The following is a 16,316-nucleotide window of genomic DNA, read 5'->3' as shown; positions in this document are numbered from 1 at the left end:
AGAAAATTGGACGCCGTGAAGACCTCGCCTCGGATCTCGCCGTTGAGGTTGTCCCCGTTGCTGTTTGATGGTGGAGGTCTGCAGCCTGTAGTCTCTGAGGATCTTCGAGGTTCCGCTGATGCTCGGCGGCGAAGGGAGAAAATCAGAAGAGGAAACCCATCTCCGACGAGGTACTGCTCGCCGGAGAGGTTCGGGAAAGCTGGTGGTTGCTGTCAGGGGCGGGCCCCGTTGCGCAGCTGCTCTTTGGTGGCAGCAATTGGTGGCCGTCAATTGGACCCTCCGGAGCGAAATCGGGCCGTCTGTGGATCATCTGGGATGGCGGCTTTTGGAAATACGTCTTCAAAGTTGGGTATAAATGTGGGTGCGCCGGTAGTGTCGATCAACAAACCCCTAGTCGGATCTAGGTTTTTGCCTGGTCCTTCGACCCTGGTCTGGGTCAGAAAAGAGCTGGTCCATAATAGATCCTTCACACCTGCTGATTGTTTTCCTGCTAGAAGTGGATTTCTACCCAAGCCAAAAGTGATCAAGTTCTCAGATCTGTGGGGAGCGGAAGAAGGGAAGAGATCGTTCGTGGAGGTGGTCAAAATGGCGGGTGGTGGTCGTGGTGCGGGCAGATTTGGTGGCACGGGGACTGGTCGTGGTCCTGGTGGTGGGCGTGCACCCCCAGCACCGGCGGCGACAACATCAGCGGCTGCCTCACTGGGTGCTTCTAACGAGCCAGCTGGTGTCAAGTCAGAGTTCCCCCCACCGATGATGCAGCAGTTGGGAGCTGGTCAAGGTATGTTCCCGATGCTACAGCCAAACATGTGGAACATGCCGATGAGCCAGTGGTCACGAGTTCTTCGGCAACCGGCAGATTCCTCAAGCCGGTTTCAATCCGTTGATGATGATTCCTCGGGGGATCCCCCTAGCCTCCCACAATCCAACAGCCAAGGCAATGAGTGCTAGCATGGTCCCTTCACGGCAACCACAAGGCTGCGGTGTCGTGAAGAACAAGAAGAAGAACCGGAAGAATGTCGCTCGGATGGATCAAAACAAAGTGGTGATAGGGGTGGTGCTAATCTTCAGCTATCTGTGGCTGGTGGTCCTGGGCCTATCCTGGATCCCAAGTTCAAGAATGTAACTTGCTACAATTGTGGAGAATTGGGACACTATGTTGGCATATGCACTAGGATCAAGAGATGTTTTATTTGCAGCAAGACTGGGCACCACATGGATAATTGCCTCATGTGGTACTCTCTTCTTCCAACTGCCCAGCACTGGGGGAGTGCAAACCCTGGGCTGGGGTTTTTCCATGTGGAAGTGGAAGGTCCAGAAGCTATGCAGTGGTTGAACATGGATAATGTAGGTGTGGTGGTGGTTAAAGAAGGAGATATTTCAGCTGATGAGCTTGAGAAATGTTTCAATGATATGTGGAAAGTAAATTGGTTTTGGCAGATTAGACAGATTGGCCCCAAGAAGTTCTTAGTTAGGTTTCCTCCTAGCAAAAGGATTAAGGATTTGGTGGAGTACCCCTCCATTAACCTAAAGAAAGATGGAGTAGTGATCTACTTTGTGAACTGGGAAGGTGAAGCTGTGCCATTTGAAGAATTCCAGGAAATCTGGGTCAAAATCTTTGGTATCCCTGCCAAGTGGTTGACTTGGAAAACTATCTACAAAATCTCCACCTCTCTGGGTGTGCTTGTGAACATTGATTGGCAGGGCATTTTCAGAAGCTTCTACAAGGAGGTCAGGGTTAAGGTGGCTGTGAGAGACAAAACCAAGATCCCATCAAACAAGCTATTTGAAATGGAGCAGTGCATCTTCCTGATCAATTTCATTGTAGAAAATGAAGGGGAAGCCATTGATGTGGATGATGATGATGAAGATCCTGGACAGGGCAATGTAGGTGATGCAGTTGATGATGACAATGAGATTGGAGATGACTTCAAGAGCTTGGACAAAGGCAAAAATATTGGAACTAATAGTAAGATGGAAACTGAACCCTCCATACCTCCTGGTGGAAGAAGTGATGTTCAATCTGCTGTTCATCAAAAGCTGGAATCATCTGTTCAGGACAAGGTGTTTGGTAAAGAACCAAGTGTACAAGTCAGTAATGCTCTAGTCTTGAGGGGAGTTGAAGAAAATATTGGGAAGAACCTTCTTCAGCACTTTGATGATGAGAGTGATGAAGAAGCTGATGATGGTGTTCAGAAACATGATAAGGTGGTGTCCAACAATCCTGTTCATGTGATGCCTTCCATGGCTTGGAAGGATAAGAAAAATTGGGGGCCTATAAAAGCTACAAGGATGAGTTCCAGGATTACAAGAGATGGCAAGTCAGCTATCGAGAAAGCTCAAGATCTTAAGAAGGCCAAGAACCTGGAGATACCTAAAGGTAATAAAATCCATGGTTTCTTTAATTCTTTTGGTGCCCTTGATAATCCAACTGTAAGAGCAAAATTCACACCCCAAGTTTTGTGTGTTTGATGACAACACTTGAGATATCTCACCGTGTACCTTGAGTATCATTGTTAGATTTGCAAGAGCACGGTGACCTCGCCGGACACGTCAAGATCGGAAGACTGAAGCGTAGGTGATAGGTTTTCCGGTTTTGTGTGTGTTTAGCGAGGTAACATGGTTGGAGAGAAAAAGGGAAGAAAACCAGTTTTAGCCAGGCCGGTACTACCGGTACCTGTAGCGGTAGTACCGCTACCCCTATAGGTACCGGCTACAGTACCGCTCTGAGTCTGCACTGAGATTGACCCAGAATACGCGTTGCGGTACCCCTGCAGTACCTGGAGCGGTAGTACCGCTCACGAGCGGTAGTACCGCCCACGGTACCGCTCAGGTACCATAAACGAGTTACGGCTGTACCACCCTGGTACCGCTTCGGTACCGCTTTGGATCCAGTAAGCTCTGGACCCTGTTGCGGTACCTCGAGCGGTACCTCGAGCGGTAGTACCGCTCTGCGTCCTTTGACCAAATCTGGGAAAATTCGAACTCAGAGCGGTAGTACCGCTTACCCAAAGCGGTAGTACCGCTTAGGCAAAAACTGGACATAACGGTTGGAATTGGAGGAGCCTATTTAAGGGCCCCTTCTTCCCCAACACGTTTTTATCTCTTCCCTCTCTCTCTCCTCCATTGTTGCTGAGCTTAATCCTTGAGGATCTCCTTCCCCATCTGATACGTCTCCAACGTATCTATAATTTCTGATGTTCCATGCTTGTTTTATGACAATACCTACATGTTTTATACACACTTTATGATGATTTTATGCGTTTCCCGGAACTAACCTATTGACGAGATGCCGAAGTGCCGCTTCTGTTTTCTCGCTGTTTTTGGTTTCAGAAATCCTAGTAAGGAAATATTCTCGGAATTGAACGAAATCAACGCCCAGTATCTTATAATTCCACGAAGCTTCCAGAACACCCGAGAGGGACCAGAGGAGGGCCACAGGGGGCCCACACGTGTGGGCGGCGCGGCCAAGGAGCCAGGCGCACCGGCCTACTGTGTGGTGGCCCCGTCAGCCTTCCGACTCCGCCTCTTCGCCTATAAGAAGCCCCCTGACCTAAATCTTCGATACGAAAAGCCACGGTACGAGAAACCTTCCAGAGCCGTGATACGTCCAAAACGTATCTACTTTCCCGAACACTTTTGCTATTGTTTTGCCTCTAATTTGTGTATTTTGGATACAACTAACACGGACTAACGCTGTTTTCAGCAGAACCGATTCGGTGTCTCGTTTTTGTGCAGAAATCCAACTTTCGGGAAAATCCTCGGAATTTATGCAGAAGGCCCTATTTTCCCAGAATACTGATGGAGCCAGAAGGTCAAGTAAGGTGGAGGCCCGAGGGGCCCACACCAAGGGGGGCCCGCGCGGCCCTATGGTGTGGCCCCCTCGGTCGGCCTCCGACGCCCTCCTTCGGACTATTTATCGGCCTCGACCTAAAAACGCACGGAGAGAAGTCGAAGTCGCCAGAAACCCTCCAGAACGCCGCCACATCGCGAAACTCCGTCGCGGGAGCCGAAGTCTCCGTTCGGCACTCCGCCGGGACGGGGAATTGGAGGAGATCATCGCCATCATCACCGCCAACGCCTCTCCATCAACCAGCCATGCTTCCCCCATCCATGTGTGAGTAATTCACCGCTGTAGGCCGAAGGGGATGGTAGGTATTGGATGAGATTGGTCATGTAATAGCATAAGATTGTTAGGGCATAGTGCCTAGTGTCCGTAATTGGTACTTTGATGATATTGTTGCAACTTGTTATGCTTAATGCTTGTCACTAGGGCCCGAGTGCCATGATCTCAGATCTGAACATGTTATTGATTCATCAAGATATTCATTGTTTATGGTCTTACCTGCAAGTTGTATACACATGTCGCTGTCCGGAACCGATGGCCCCGAAGTGACAGAAATCGGGACAACCGGAGGGAATGGTAGTGATGTGAGGATCACATGTGTTCACGGAGTGTTAATGCTTTGCTCCGGTACTCTATTAAAAGGAGTACCTTAATATCCAAGAGATTCCCTTGAGGCCCGGCTGCCACCTGACCGGTAGGACAAAAGATGTTGTGCAAGTTTCTCATTGCGAGCACGTACGACTATATATGGAACACATGTCTATTGATTGGTTAGTACTTGGACACCGTTTTATTATTATCTGCAAATGCCCTGCTATGATTGTTACATGAGTTTCTCTCATCCATGCAACGCCCGTTCATCCGTCCCCGTGCCTACAGTATTTTAATCCTGTTGTTTACTAAAATCACTACTGCTGTCTTTGTTACTCTTCGCTGTTATTTCACTATCGCTATCGCTATAAAACTCGTTACTATCGATAAACTCTTGCGAGCAAGTCTCGTTTCCAGTGCAGCTGAATTGACAACTCCGTTGTTAAGGCTTCCAAGTGTTCTTTGTCTCCCCTTGTGTCGAATCAATAAATTGGGTTTTACTTCCCTCGAAGACTGTTGCGATCCCCTATACTTGTGGGTCATCAAGACTATTTTCCGGCGCCGTTGCCGGGGAGCATAGCTTTATTTGGAAGTTCACTTGGATTGATATTGTTCGCTGCAAATTCTCCATCATGGGTAAACCTCGCGATACTAAGGTCGCCATATTACCATCCACTACAAGAAAAGGTACAACTCGAGTACCTCTCGCTCGCTCTTGATTCACCATCCGTGATTTATAAACTTGTTTCACCGCCACATGCTTCACATGCGGGTACTTCTGCTGAATCTGAAAACTCTCATAATATTGATAATATTTCTGCTCGTGCTTGATGATAGTGGTTCATTGGGATCTTTTCTAGATGCTACGATTGCTAGGTCTAGACAAATTGAAAATACCGAAACTCCTAATGTTACTACACCTCGTTAATTCACCCGAACTTGATTATTCTAGTGATGATCCCGATGAAGATTATGTGGAGCTTAATGATGATTTTATTGAAAAATGCAATGCTACTACCGATGCAAGAAAAATTAAAAAGTTGCTTGCGTAACATGTCGTTAGATATAAACTCGTCTCCCGATCCTAAGTTTGCCACATCTCCTATAAACATTAAGGATAAAGATTATGATTTTTCTCTTGATCTATCTCATATAGCTATTGTTGAGAAAACACCCTTTTGTGGTACCGAAAAAGAAAGTGTCGTTGAACACATGATTGAGCTATCTACTCCGAGTAGCTTGTTTTCTCGATGATGTTAAGAAGCGTACTTACTTTGTTGCTAAAATCTTTCCATTCTCATTAAAGGATGACGCTAAAACTTGGTATAATAGTTTGCCACCTAATTCTATTAAAAGTCCAAAAGAATTGCTTGATGTTTTCTTCCGTAAATACTTTCCTCGCTAGTGCTCAACATATTGCTTTGCAGAGAATCTATAATTTTGACCAGGGAGATGGAGAGAAATTGCTCGAGGCTTGGGCGAGATTTTGCTCTCTTATTAGAGCTCGGCCCGACCATGATTTGGAAAAGCATGATTTACTTGATATATTTTATAGTGGACTAACCATTGAGTCTAGGGCATACTTGGATAGTTGTGCTCGGTTGTGTTTTCAGAAAAGAACTCCGTACGACGCCGAAGAATTATTGGCTAAAATAGGCCGGAATCATGATGATCGGACTACGCCCGAACCAACTCCAACGCCAATATTGAAGAAGAGGGGTTTAATTAAATTGAATGATGAAGATATGAGGGAAGCCAAGAAGTCTCTCAAGGAGAAAGGTATTAAATCTGAAGATGTGAAGAATCTTCCTCCCATAGAAGATATATGTGAGATAATTCCCCCTTCATCCATGATTGAGGTAAACTCCCTTCAGCGCTTTACTAGGGAAGATATTCCGTATTTGAAGCCTCCTGCACAATGCGTAGATGAGTTTGATAATTATATTGTTAAGCAAGAAAATTTTAATATGAGAGTAGAGAACCATTTAATGGAAAATTCTCGAGCTATTAGTGAATTGCATGATATTGTAGAGAGAACCTCCAATGATGTTAAGATGCTTGTTAAACATTTTCATATGGTTCAAACTCAAATTGATCAACTCACTAAAGTGCAAAATGACTTGTTGGGGAATAATTCTAAAGAGAAACATGCTTATGAAGTAACAACTAGAGGTGGTGTTTCTACTCAGGATCCTTTATATCCTGAGGGACATCCTAAAAGAGTCGAACAAGATTCTCAACGAACTAAAACTAGTGCTCCTTCTAAGAAGAAAAAGAAGAAGAAACATAAGAATGTTGTAGAATCCTCTGAACCTGTTAATGATCCTAATAGCATTTCTATTTCTGATGCTGAAACTGAAAGTGGTAATGAACATGATAATGATAATGATAATGATAAGAATGATGCTTCTGATAAAGAAGATGTTGAAGAAGAACCTGAAAAGCATGCTAAAAATAAAAAGTACACTAAAGAAGATTTTATTGCCGAGAAACATGGTAATGAAAGAGAACCTTGGGTCCAAAAGCAAATGCCCTTTCCTGCTAAGAAACTAAAATCAAAGGAAGAAGAACACTATAATAAATTTTGTGATTGGATGAAACCTTTATTCTTGCAAATCCCTTTGATCGATGCTATTAAATTGCCTCCTTATTCAAAGTATATGAAAGATATTGTTACTAACAAAAGGAAAATCCCCAATGAGGAAATTTCCACTATGCTTGCTAATTACTCTTTCAATGGCAAAGTGCCAAAGAAGTTGGGCGACCTGGTATACCTACTATTCCTTGTTCTATTAAGAATAATTATGTTAAAACTGCTCTATGTGATTTGGGAGCCGGTGTTAGTGTTATGCCTTTTTCTCTTTATAAGAGACTTTACTTAGATAAGTTGATACCTACCGATATATCTTTGCAAATGGCCGATAAATCTACCGCTATTCCCGTTGGTATATGTGAGGATGTTCCCGTTCAAGTTACTAATAACCGCTTGATATTAACCGATTTTGTTGTGTTGGAGATGCCCGAAGATGATAATATGTCTATTATTCTTGGGAGACCCTTTCTTAACACCGTCAGGGCTGTTATTGATTGCAATAAAGGAAAGGTTACTTTCAATGTTGATGATAAAGAGCATACCGTCTATTTCCCCAAGAAGATTGATAAAGTATGTGGAGTCAATACTATTTCTAATGTGAGAACTATCAAAGTTGGAACTATTGATTGTCCTATATATGAGCCTAAAGAAGAATATCAAACTCTTGTGATTGGATCCATATCAATACAATTCAAGGTAACATGATTGATTTGAGGTTTATTTCTTCTTATGCTATGTAAAATTTATTTGGTGGCAAGACTTGATCAACCTTGTTAACAAATACTTTTTATATGCATAGAGGAGGTAAACAACATCTCTTTCTTCCTCCACTTGCTCTAGTTGCTGTAGCACTTTTAATTTGCAAAGTTCCTTAGTTATTTAGAGATTTCAAAAAATTTCCTGGCCAAGAATAATAAATTTAATACCCGTAAATGTGCATTTTTCAAAGTTTTCAAAAATTCACAAAAATTATACCGTTGGTCCTATTTTTCGAAGAGGCACTGGGAGCACCAGAGGATGACCCGTGGGGCACCCCAGGGTGCCACACCACAGGCCGGCGTGGCCAAGGAGGGGGCGCGCCACCCCGTGGTGTGGGCCCCTCCTTGCCCCACTACTTCATCTCTTTCTCCCAAGCATCTTCTCTCTCCCGAAAAAACTCGAACCAGCCTTCCTCTCACTCGCATTTTTGCTCAAGAACTCCAGATTTCTCGATCTCTTTGCTCAGCCCGTATTTCGTCCGAAATTTGGCACATTTGCTCTCCGGTATGTGACTCCTCCGCCTATCCAAGTAGAATTTTGTTTGGTTGAGTATATCTTGAATATTTTGCTGCAGTAGGTAACATGTTTAGTGAGCTTGCATGCTTGTTCTAAGTTGTATAAACTAGTCTTGATGCATGATTAGTACTCTAGCAAGTTCCTATAGTAGTTCCCCTTGATTATATGTCACCAAATCAAATTTTATATTGTTTGTTGAAAATTTCAGAAAATGGAGTGGAGTAGATATCAACTTAACCAACAAGAATTGGAGGTCCAACAAGTTATGAGAGTGAATCGTGAAGAGGGAGTATACCCCTCTTACTACCCGTGCGCGGATTTCATGAGAAGCGCGGGAATATTGGAAGATGTTCGGAGTCTAATTTCTCGAGCGGTGGCTGAGTGATTTTGTTGAAGGAGAGCCAAGACAATATGCAAAATTAACTATGTATTTTGTGCAGGACTTTAAGTTCAATTGGTCGCGATCTAACCCCACTGGTTTAGTATAAAATTTACAATAAAGTCGTCAACTTGCCATTCAGGTGATTTTTATGCAAAGCAATTAGAGTACCGCAATGGGGATCATGCGAGAAGATAAGGGGATCGCCGCAAGAACTCTTAAGCCTCTTCAAGATGATTTGCTATGGAAGGAGTTTCTCGAGGATAGTGGTAAAATCACTAGCATTCAACTCCCGGCTATCCGCTACTTTGCCTATTTCATTACTAAATGCGTTCTTGCTAGAAAGATTGGTGGTAAACTTTCTATCCCGGATTTAGCTTTTCTAGCTGCAAGCACTCGCAAAGTAGTAGGACTTATAATTTGGGGGCATTGATAGCTTATAGACTCGCTACTAACCGTGAGAAAGGTGGAATTTGTGGAGGTCTCATCGCCTCTCGTTTACTAGCTTTTCATAATGTAGAACCTCATCATTTTGATATTCCATTCTCCATAGAAAAACTTGACATAGCCTCTATGATTAAACATGAATTTGTTTCTGATTCCTCCAACTTGGGTAACCTGTTTTACAAGATGACATTTTATAAGAAAGTCCGGAGAATAACTAAGAAAACTCGAGAAACTAGTAAGATTGCCTCGCGCCTCGTTCTGTCTAACCTTGATTCCAGTGGAAGATTGGTCGGTCACGTAAGGTGCACTGGATGCACACATAGAGGGAGGAGGCCATCATGCAAGAGACGACACGGAGGTCGAGGAGCACCTCGACTCATCATCCGAGGCAGCAAGTTCCTCGCATCAACATGTTGGACATGTGGAGGCTCCACGCTTTTCTTCTGCACAGGAACTTTACTATGACTACACCATGAATTATCCACCGGCGAGGAACAACGACCCTCGATGGGATTGAACTCCACTTAGGCCAAAAGCCTAAGCTTGGGGGGAGGTATACCGGCATCACTCATTCTTTGCATATTATGATTGCTGGATACTTATACATACTTGTTTAGTCTCTTTGAGTGGTTTTCTAATGAGAGGGGGATGATATTTGGGGAAGTGCTGCCTGAAAACAGATTCTGGGCTGTTACTAGAAAAATTCGTGCGCACAGCCAGAACGTTATTTTGAGCTGCCAATTTTTGTGCAGGTTTCCCAGGTTGTTATCTAACTTTCATTAGTTGAACACTTTTCGAGCTGAGCAACGTAAGATTTTTGTAAAAATCGATTTCTGTACTGCTGTCAGGTTTTGGCAGATTTCTGCCATCTCGCTTTTCTGTGTTTCTTTTAGTTTTCATTTTCTTGTTCTTGCTTTGTTTCTTTCTTAAAACACAAAAAGACCAAAAATATTTCTGTTGTTTCTCTTCACCATTTGTTTATCTTGGTTTCTTGCATTTGTTTCGCTTTATTTTCTATTGCTAGTTTGCTATAAGAAAACCCAAAAAGATTTTGCTTTGTTCGCTTGTTTCCTTTTGTTCTTGTTCTCGAATTCGAAAACACCAAAAATATTTGCTGTTATTCTTTGGTTTGTAAAGTTCATCTTGAATTCAATGGTCTTCGGTGGCTGGAGCGTGGTTTTCATTTCATATTATCCAAGCTACACAAGTGAAAGGCAATAATGACGATCTACGACAATTGGATTGTGGTGAGAGGCTGGTATGAACTCTATTTGTTTTCATTTTTGTACATATACTCATCCATGTGAGCATGCTTAGTTGGTTCATGTGAGGTATATGTTATTTGAGAAAGTCTAGTAGTTTATGATCTCTCATGTTTAGCTCCAATCTATTAATATGAGTAGCATGTCATGGATGTTTGCTTGCATTGTTTTATTCATAAGTAAGTATGGCATTGTGGTATCCTCCTCGGAATAATTCATTTATATCGACTTGGCACATGCTCACGCATGCATATGACTGAACAAAAAGTCAATTAAGCCTCGATGATCTATATTGCTTCAGAGTTCTTGTATCATTTTTATGCCTCCGTTAATTTATTTTGCCGCAAGCATGATTATGACAGTTACCGCTCTCTTGATTTGTCGCTCCCTAGTCTTTTGCTAGCCTTCACTTGTACTGAGTGGGAACGCTGCTCGTGCTTCCAAACACATGAAAACCAAGTTATCCCAGAGTGTCCACCATAAATACCTATGCATGGCATTTCAAACCATTCCAAATAAATTATCATGCGCTACCTTTAAAACCTTCAAAATGCTTCTCAGTTTGTGTTTATGTTTCATAGCTCATGAGGAAGTATGTGGTGTTTAGCTTTCAACCTTGTCATTTACTTTTGACGGACTCTCATATGGACTAGTGGCACATCCGCTTATCCAATAATTTTGCAAAAAGAGCTGGCAATGGGATTCCCAGTCCCGAATTAATTAACTTAAATAGACACTCCTCCATGGTTTGTGATGGATGGACGGCACCCGAAGGATTCGGTTAGCCATGGCTTGTGTAAGCAAAGGTTGGGGGAGTTTCATCATCATAATAAAACTAAAATAAAAATGCACTCCTTCATGGTATGAGATTGTTGGCAGGCACCCGAGGATTCGGTTAGCCATGGTTTGTATAAGAAAGGTTGGAAGGAGTGCCACATAAACATGCAAATAATTCATGGGAGCCGTTCTTGGGAGTCCGGTTGGCGAGGTAGTTGGTGTACCCATTACCATTCGTTGACAACAACAAACACCTCTCAAAATAATTTTACTCCTGATTTCAAAAATGAAAAGCTCTAGCGCATGTTAATCCCCGCTTCCCTCTCGCGAAGGGTCAATCTTTTACTTCTATGTTGTGTCTCCATTATTTCTTTGAGCACTATCTTGAGAGCACAACTCGTCATTCTTAGTATAATATGCTTGTCTCAAAATATGACTGATTGTGGTATAACTTTGATGCTTTTATCTTTGACAATCACTACTTCTAGTCTTTCTATGAACTCCAAAGGTGCCCGGGCATTTATGTTTTGCCAATCAAATACAGGCAAGCGAGATACCACTCTATCATACTCTCTTATGAACATTGCAATCCTGCTCATATACATGATTCATGATGCTTATTATTAATTGTTGGTACCTCTCCATGATTGACATAGCTGTTAGATGATCCTATTTGCATATATCTCATTATGAACTGCTTAAGTATTAGCCATAGCATGAGAATATATACATCATATGAGCAAATGTGTTCGTGAAAGTTCTTTTATCGCTCGCTTGTTAATCGAATTGCTTGAGGACAAGCAATAAGCTAAGCTTGGGGGAGTTGATACGTCCAAAACGTATCTACTTTCCCGAACACTTTTGCTATTGTTTTGCCTCTAATTTGTGTATTTTGGATACAACTAACACGGACTAACGCTCGTTTTCAGCAGAACCGTTCGGTGTCTCGTTTTTGTGCGTAAATCCAACTTTCGGGAAAATCCTCGGAATTTATGCGAAGGCCCTATTTTCCCGGAATACCGACGGAGCCGAAGGTCAAGTAAGGTGGAGGCCCGAGGGCCCCACACCATAAGGCGGCGCGGCCTAGGGGGCCGCGCGGCCCTATGGTGTGGCCCCTCGGCCGGCCTCCGACGCCCTCCTTCGGACTATTTATCGGCCTCGACCTAAAAACGCACGGAGAGAAGTCGAAGTCGCCGTAAACCCTCTAGAACGCCGCCACATCGCGAAACTCCGTCGCGGGAGCCGAAGTCTCCGTTCGGCACTCCGCCGGGACGGGGAATTGGAGGAGATCATCGCCATCATCACCGCCAACGCCTCTCCATCAACCAGCCATGCTTCCCCCATCCATGTGTGAGTAATTCTCCCGCTGTAGGCCGAAGGGGATGGTAGGGATTGGATGAGATTGGTCATGTAATAGCATAAGATTGTTAGGGCATAGTGCCTAGTGTCCGTAATTGGTACTTTGATGATATTGTTGCAACTTGTTATGCTTAATGCTTGTCACTAGGGCCCGAGTGCCATGATCTCGGATCTGAACATGTTATTGATTCATCAAGATATTCATTGTTTATGGTCTTACCTCGCAAGTTGTATACACATGTCGCTGTCCGGAACCGATGGCCCCGAAGTGACGAAATCGGGACAACCGGAGGGAATGGTAGTGATGTGAGGATCACATGTGTTCACGGAGTGTTAATGCTTTGCTCCGTACTCTATTAAAAGGAGTACCTTAATATCCAAGAGATTCCCTTGAGGCCCGGCTGCCACCGGCTGGTAGGACAAAAGATGTTGTGCAAGTTTCTCATTGCGAGCACGTACGACTATATATGGAACACATGCCTATTGATTGATTAGTACTTGGACACCGTTTTATTATTATCTGCAAATGCCCTGCTATGATTGTTACATGAGTTTCTCTCATCCATGCAACGCCCGTTCATCCGTCCCCGTGCCTACAGTATTTTAATCCTGCTGTTTACTAAAATCACTACTGCTATCTTTGTTACTCTGCCGTCGTTATTTCACTACCGCTATCGCTATAAAACCGTTACTATCGATAAACTCTTGCGAGCAAGTCTCGTTTCCAGTGCAGCTGAATTGACAACTCCGCTGTTAAGGCTTCCAAGTGTTCTTTGTCTCCCCTTGTGTCGAATCAATAAATTGGGTTTTACTTTCCTCGAAGACTGTTGCGATCCCCTATACTTGTGGGTCATCAAGCCGCCGCCATCGCGAAGCCAAGATCTGGGGGACAGAAGTCTCTTTTCCGGCACGCCGCCGGGACGGGGAAGTGCCCCCGGAAGGCATCTCCATCGACACCACCGCCATCTTCATCAACGCTGCTGTCTCCCATGAGGAGGGAGTAGTTCTCCATCGAGGCTAAGGGGCTGTACCGGTAGCTATGTGGTTAATCTCTCTCCTATGTACTTCAATACAATGATCTCATGAGCTGCCTTACATGATTGAGATTCATATGAGTTTTGTATCACTGTTAATCTATGTGCTACTATAGTGATGTTATTAAAGTACTCTATTCCTCCTCCATGATGTAACGGTGACAGTATGTGCATCATGTAGTACTTGGCGTAGTTTATGATTGTGATCTCTTGTAGATTATGAAGTTAACTATTACTATGATGGTATTGATGTGATCTATTCCTCCTTTCATAGTATGATGGTGACAGTGTGCATGCTATGTTAGTACTTGGTATAGTTGTGTTGATCTATCATGCACTCTAAGGTTATTTAAACATGAATATCGAATGTTGTGGAGCTTGTTAACTCCGGCATTGAGGTGCTCTTGTAGCCCTACACAATTAGTGGTGTTCATCATCCAACAAGAGAGTGTAGAGTGGTTTTATTATGTGATCAATGTTGAGAGTGTCCACTAGTGAAAGTATAATCCCTAGGCCTTGTTCCCAAATACCGCAATCATCGCTTGTTTACTCGTTCTACATCGCATCCGTATCGCCTCGCAATATTCCCACCATCAACCACATGTCAGTTGTAGCATCAACTATTTTCTGGCGCCGTTGCTACTGCTCATATTCATTCATACCACTTGTATTTTACTATCTCTTCGCCGAACTAGTGCACCTATACATCTGACAAGTGTATTAGGTGTGTTGGGGACACAAGAGACTTCTTGTATTGTGGTTGCAGGGTTTCTTGAGAGGGATATCTTTGACCTCTTCCTCCCTGAGTTCGATAAACCTTGGGTGATCCACTTAAGGGAAAACTTGCTGCTGTTCTACAAACCTCTGCTCTTGGAGGCCCAACACTGTCTACAGGAAAAGAAGCGTGAGTAGACATCAAGCTATTTTCTGGCGCCGTTGCTGGGGAGGAAAGGTAAAAGGCACTCACACTCTGGTCCCAGGTAACTAAGTTATTTTCTGGGACTCTGGTCCCAGGTAAGGGATAACTTATTTGCATTCTTTCTAGCAAGAACGCACTTGGTGATAAAGTAAGCAAAATAGCGAATAGATGGGAGTTGAATACTACGAATTTTACCACTCTCATCCGAGAAGCTTCTCCCTTGACAGATCATCTCGTATAGATTCAAGAGTTGTGGTGGCAGCCCCTAATCTTCTCACGTGATCCCCACTGTGGCACTTTAATAGCTGCACAAAAATCATCAAAGGGCAAGTTGATAGTTTTATTGTAGATTTTATATTGAACCATGGGGTTAGGTTGGGACCAACGGAATTCAAAATCCCGCACCACTGACATGGTTAGTTTTTCATATTGGTAAGGTTCACCAACAACAAAATCTTCTAACCCTGCATTAGAAATTAGAGTTTGGACATCCTGAAAAATTCCTGCACTCTTCATGAAATCGGTGCATGGGTAGTAGGAGGCGAATACCCCCTCTTCACGGTGGACTCTCATAACTTCATGCACCTCCAATTCATGTTGGTTGAGTTGGTGCCTATTCCACTCCATTTTCTGAAATTTTTCAACAATCATTATAAAAGTTGATTTTGAGACATATAAATGAGGGAGACTACTATAGGAACTTGATAGAGTACCAAACATGCATCAAAACTAATTTTTACAACTTAGAACAAGCATGCAAACTCACTTAACATGTCACCTACAACAGCAAAATACTCAAGATATACTCAACTAAACAAAATTCTATTTGGATAATCGGAGGAGTCACATACCGGAGAACAAATGCCCCAAATCTCAGCAGCAAAGATGGGCTGAGCAAGAAGATCGAAAATCTCGAGCAAGAACAGCAAAAAAAATCGGGTTTGAACAATGGTGGTGTGTTTTCCCGTGGAAGAGAGTGGAGTGGTAGGTGGATGAGTGAGTGGAGGGCCAGGTGGGGCCCTCACCACAGGGCGGCGCGCCCCCCAAGCTGGCCGCGCCAAGACATGGGGTGCAGCCCCGGGTGCCCCACCGGTCGGCCCCGTGCACTCCCAGGTTGCAATTTAAAAAATAGGAACAGTGGTATAATTTTTGTTAATTTTTGAAAACTTCGAAAAATGCACATTTCTAGGTGTTAAAATAACTGTTTCAGGGCAACAAAAGATTTTCAAAATTTTAAACAACTAAGCATCTTGCAAAACAAGTAGTACTACAGAAAATAAAACAAGTGTGGAGAAAGAAAGAAATGTTGTTTAGCTCTTCCATGAATTTAAAATGTACTTGTTAACAAGGTTGATCAAGTCTTGCCACCAAATAAATTTTACATGACATAAGAAGAAATAAACCTCAAATCAATCATGTTACCTTATATTGTATTGATATGGACCCAATCATAATATTTTGATATCCTTCTTTAGGATCATATATAGGACAATCAATAGCTCCCACTTTGATAGTTCTCAAATTAGAAATTGTATTAACTCCATATACTTTATCAATCTTCTTGGGAAAATAAAGAGTATGCTCCTTGTCATCAACATTGAAAGTAACTTTTCCTTTATTGCAACCAATAACAGCCCCTGCAGTGTTAAGAAAAGGTCTTCCAAAAATAATAGACATATTATCATCTTCAGGCATTTCCAACACAACAAAATTAGTTAATATTAAGCAATTATTAGCAACTTGAACAGGAACATCCTCACATATACCAACAGGAACAGTAGTAGATTTATCGGCCATTTGCAAAGATATATCAGTTGCTATCAACTTATCTAAATA

At 43.1% G+C, this 16,316-nt stretch overlaps 1 pseudogene; it reads left to right on the top strand.

Moving 5' to 3' along the window:
• The first annotated feature begins 315 nt into the window (after positions 1-315).
• Positions 316-16,316, top strand: part of LOC124694416 — a 49,881-nt pseudogene continuing 33,880 nt past the window's right edge.

The sequence above is a fragment of the Lolium rigidum genome, chromosome 3 (assembly GCF_022539505.1).
Source record: "Lolium rigidum isolate FL_2022 chromosome 3, APGP_CSIRO_Lrig_0.1, whole genome shotgun sequence".
NCBI classification, from domain to species: domain Eukaryota; kingdom Viridiplantae; phylum Streptophyta; class Magnoliopsida; order Poales; family Poaceae; genus Lolium; species Lolium rigidum.
The sequence above is the reverse complement of the archived record's forward strand: the minus strand, read 5'-3'. Positions and strand labels throughout refer to the sequence as shown.